The following is a 5,070-nucleotide window of genomic DNA, read 5'->3' as shown; positions in this document are numbered from 1 at the left end:
ACGATGCGCGCGCGGCCGAGAGGAGCTACCCCATTTCTGAGGTCAGGGACAGAAGCCGTGAGGACCCCATGCCTGAAGGGCGGCGGCCAAGAGGAGTTACCCCACGTCCGAAGTCAGGGGCAGCGGCTGAGAGTGCCAGGCTGCGACGGTGCAGGAATGGGCGAGAGGAGCTACCCCGCGTCCGAGGTCAGGGGCAGTGGCTGAGAGGAGCAACGCCACGTCCAAGGAGCCGTGGCTGCGCAGGCCCAGGAGGGCCTAGAGGAGCTATCCCACGTTGAAGGTCAGGAAGGGCCACGGTGAGGAGATACCCTTCGTCCAAGGTAAGGAGCAGCAGCTGTGCTTTGCTGGAGCAGCTGTGAAGAGATAGCCCACGCCCAAGGTAAGAGAAACCCAAATAAGATGGTAGGTGTTGCAAGAGGGCATCAGAGGGCAGACACACTGAAACCATACTCACAGAAAACTAGGCAATCTAATCACACTAGGACCACAGCCTTGTCTAACTCAATGAAACTAAGCCATGCCCGTGGGGCAACCCAAGACCAGCGGGTCATGGTGGAGAGGTCTGACAGAATGTGGCCCACTGAAGACGGGAATGGCAAACCACTTCAGTATTCTTGCTTTGAGAATTCCATGAACGTAGGAAAAGGCAAAATGATAGGATACTGAAAGAGGAACTCCCCAGGTCAGTAGGTGCCCAACACGCTACTGGAGATCAGTGGAGAAATAACTCCAGAAAGAATGAAGGGATGGAGCCAAAGCAAAAACAATACCCAGGTGTGGATGTGACTGGTGATAGAAGCAAGGTCTGATGCTGTAAAGAGCAATATTGCATAGGAACCTGGAATGTCAGGTCCATGAATCAAGGGAAATTGGAAGCGGTCAAACAGATGGCAAGAGTGAATGTCGACATTTTAGGAATCAGCGAACTAAAATGGACTGGAATGGGTGAATTTAACTCAGATGACCGTAATATCTACTACTGCGGGCAGGAATCCGTCAGAAGAAATGGAGTAGCCATCATGGTCAACAAAAGAGTCAGAAATGCAGTACTTGGATGCAATCTCAAAAATGACAGAATGATTTCTGTTTGTTTCCAAGGCAAACCATTTAATATTACAATTATCCAAGTCTATGCCCCAACCAGTAATGCTGAAGAAGCTGAAGTTGAACGGTTTTATGAAGACCTACAAGACCTTTTAGAACTAACACCCAAAAAAGATGTCCTTTTCATTATAGGGGATTGGAATGGAAAAGTAGGAAGTCAAGAAACACCTGGAGTAACAGGCAAATTTGGCCTTGAAATGTGGAATGAAGCAGGACAAAGACTAATAGAGTTTTGCCAAGAAAATGCACTGGTCATAGCAAACACCCTCTTCCAACAACAACACAAGAGAAGACTCTACACATGGACATCACCAGATGGTCAACACCGAAATCAGATTGGTTATGTTCTTTGCAGCCAAAGATGGAGAAGCTCTATACAGTCAACAAAACCAAGACCAGGAGCTGACTGTGGCTCAGATCATGAACTCCTTATTGCCAAATTCAGACTCAAATTGAAGAAAGTAGGGAAAACCGCTAGACCATTCAGGTATGACCTAAATCAAATGCCTTATGATTATACAGTGGAAGTGAGAAATAGATTTAAGGGCCTAGATCTGATAGATAGAGTGCCTGATGAACTATGGAATGAGGTTCATGACACTGTACAGGAGACAGGGATCAAGGCCATCCCCATGGAAAAGAAATGCAAAAAAGCAAAATGCCTGTCTGGGGAGGCCTTACAAATAGCTGTGAAAAGAAGAGAGGCGAAAAGCAAAGGAGAAAAGGAAAGATATAAGCATCTGAATGCAGAGTTCCAGAGAATAGCAAGAAGAGATAAGAAAGCCTTCTTCAGTGATCAGTGCAAAGAAACAGAGGAAAAGAACGGAATGGGAAACACTAGAGATCTCTTTAAGAAAATTAGAGATACCAAGGAAATATTTCATGCAAAGATGGGCTTGACAAAGGACAGAAATTGTATGGACCTAACAGAAGCAGAAGATATTAAGAAGAGGTGGCAGGAATACACAGAAGAACTGTACAAAAAAGATCTTCAAGACCCAGATAATCACGATGGTGTGATCACTCATCTAGAGCCAGACATCCTGGAATGTGAAGTCAAGTGGGCCTTAGAAAGCATCACTACAAACAAAGCTAGTGGAGGTGATGGAATTCCAGCTGAGCTATTTCAAATCCTGAAAGATGATGCTGTGAAAGTGCTGCACTCAATATGCCAGCAAATTTGGAAAACTCAGCACTGGCCACAGGACTGGAAAAGGTCAGTTTTCATTCCAATCCCAAAGAAAGGCAAGGCCAAAGAATGCTCAAACTACCACACAACTGCACTCATCTCACATGCTAGTAAAGTAATGCTCAAAATTCTCCAAGCCAGGCTTCAGCAATACGTGAACTGTGAACTCCCTGATGTTCAAGCTGGTTTTAGAAAAGGCAGAGGAACCAGAGATCAAATTGCCAACATCCGCTGGATCATGGAAAAAGCAAGAGAGTTCCAGAAAAACATCTGTTTCTGCTTTATTGACTATGCCAAAGCCTTTGACTGTGTGGATCACAATAAGCTGTGGAAAATTCTGAAAGAGATGGGAATACCAGACCACCTGACCTGCCTCTTGAGAAATCTGTATGCAGGTCAGGAAGCAACAGTTAGAATTGGACATGGAACAACAGACTGGTTCCAAATAGGAAAAGGACTACGTCAAGGCTGTATATTGTCACCCTGCTTATTTAACTTCTATGCGGAGTACATCATGAGAAACACTGGACTGGAAGAAACACAAGCTGGAATCAAGATTGCCGGGAGAAATATCAATAACCTCAGATATGCAGATGACACCACCCTATGGCAGCAAGTGAAGAGGAACTAAAAAGCCTCGTGATGAAAGTGAAAGTGGAGAGAGAAAAAGTTGGTTTCAAGCTCAACATTCAGAAAACAAAGATCATGGGATCTGGCCCCATCACTTCATGGGAAACAGATGGGGAAAACAGCGGAAACAGTGTCAGACTTTATTTCTGGGGGCTCCAAAATCACTGCAGATGGTGACTGCAGCCATGAAATTAAAAGATGCTTACTCCTTGGAAGAAAAGTTATGACCAACCTAGATAGCATATTCAAAAGCAGAGACATTACTTTGCCAACTAAGGTTTGTCTAGTCAAGGCTATGGTTTTTCCTATGGTCATGTATGGATGTGAGAGTTGGACTGTGAAGAGAGCTGAGCACCGAAGAATTGATGCTTTTAAACTGTGGTGTTGGAGAAGACTCTTGAGAGTCCCTTGGACTGCAAGGAGATCCAACCAGTCCATTCTGAAGGAGATCAGCCCTGGGATTTCTTTGGAAGGAATGACGCTAAAGCTGAAACTCCAGTACTTTGGCCACCTGATGCGAAGACTTGACTCATTGGAAAAGACTCTGATGCTGGGAGGGATTGGCGGCAGGAGGAGAAGGGGACGACAGAGGATGAGATGGCTGGATGGCATCACTGACTCGATGGACATGAGTCTGAGTGAACTGCGGGAGTTGGTGATGGACAGGGAGGCCTGGCGTGCTGCGATTCATGGGGTCACAAAGAGTCAGACATGACTGAGCGACTGAACTGAACTGAACTTACATTGCTGGGGGATGTACCATGGTGTAGCCACTTTTGGAAGTAGCTTTGCAATCTGGTAGTTCCACAAGTGGTTACACAGAGTCACTATCTGACACCCACCTATAAAAACATACATCCACACAAAAACTTGTATATGATTGGTCATAGCAACACCACTTATGATAGTGAAAAAGTGGAAGCAACCGCATGTCCATATATGGATAAGTAGATAAAAGGTGTATCCATACTGTGGAATATTACTTAGCAATAAGAAAGAATGAAGTACTGACACATACTACTACATGGATGAACCTTGAAAATATGCTAAGAGAAATCAGCCAGACACAAAAGACCACATATTGTATGATTCCATTTATATGAGTTGATCAGCATAGGCAAAGCTACAGAAATAGGAAGATTAATGGTTACCGTGGACTAGGGGAGGGGAAGGGGTAGAAGGAAGGGTTTGAGGAGTGATAACTCAGGCTATAGGGTTTCTACTTGAGGTGATGACGGTGTTCTAAAATTGGTTGTTGTGATGATTGCTCAGCTCTCTGAATACACTAAAAGTTGTTGAATTGTACAGTTATAAATAGGTAAATTGTATGCTATGTGAATCATATCTCAATAAAGCTATTAGTAAGTAAAAACAGCCCTGTGCCCTGTGGACTCCCAAAAGCTTTCCCTAAAATGGCTATAAATTGTCTTGGGGATGGCAGTTGTATTCTCAGGGCCTCCTTTGGTGTCAGCTCGTTTTTTTGATGTGGATCATTTTTTAAGTCTTTTTTGAATTTGTTATGATATTGCTTCTGTTTTGTTTTGATTTTTTTGGTGGGAAGGCATGCAGGATCTCAGCTTCCCAACCAGGGATTGAACCTGCATCCCCTGCATTGGAAGCCAAAGTCCTAAGCGCTGGACTGCCAGGGAAGTCCCTCGTGTCAGCTCCTGATCCAAGAATTCTGGCCTGGTTCCATAACACACTGACCCAGAAATGAGACACAGCCTTTTGGTGAAGATCTACCTTCCCAGCCTTCCCTGCCTTTTAGGAGGCATTCATGACTTCACTGTAGACGGGACAGAGGAGGCAGGAAGGGAGGGCATTACAGAAGAGTGGGCAGTTTTCAAAGGAGCATCAATATCCTGGCTTTTAGGATGCTCTTCACCCATTTCTTAATTGGGGGCACTTTTCTTCAGGCTATCTCCCCAGCAACTCCCTAGCACAAACCAAATTCCTTTCTGGCATATCTTAAGCAGACATCTTTTGTGGCCTTAAGACTGTGCTTTCTATGGCCCATGACCTCATATTCCTAAGATACCTATCAAGATACTTTTTAAGGAAGATAAATATTTCCCTAAGAAGAATTATGTTGTTATTGGTTAAGACACTAATGTGTTTTTTCTTTTTAAGGTAAAGAGAATAGTTTA

At 44.3% G+C, this 5,070-nt stretch overlaps 1 protein-coding gene across 1 annotated transcript in view; it reads right to left on the bottom strand.

The window, feature by feature from the left end:
- Nucleotides 1–4,090: 4,090 nt before the first annotated feature.
- Nucleotides 4,091–5,070, bottom strand: part of ATP6V1B1 (ATPase H+ transporting V1 subunit B1) — a 31,099-nt gene continuing 30,119 nt past the window's right edge. Inside the window, exon 14 of the mRNA XM_068968445.1 lies at nt 4,091–5,070. This exon is cut by the window's right edge and continues 500 nt beyond it. The gene's annotated coding sequence lies outside the window, so the exon portion shown is untranslated.

Source organism: Capricornis sumatraensis, chromosome 1 (assembly GCF_032405125.1).
Source record: "Capricornis sumatraensis isolate serow.1 chromosome 1, serow.2, whole genome shotgun sequence".
Classification (NCBI taxonomy): domain Eukaryota; kingdom Metazoa; phylum Chordata; class Mammalia; order Artiodactyla; family Bovidae; genus Capricornis; species Capricornis sumatraensis.
This window is presented reverse-complemented; position numbering and strand designations above follow the sequence as displayed.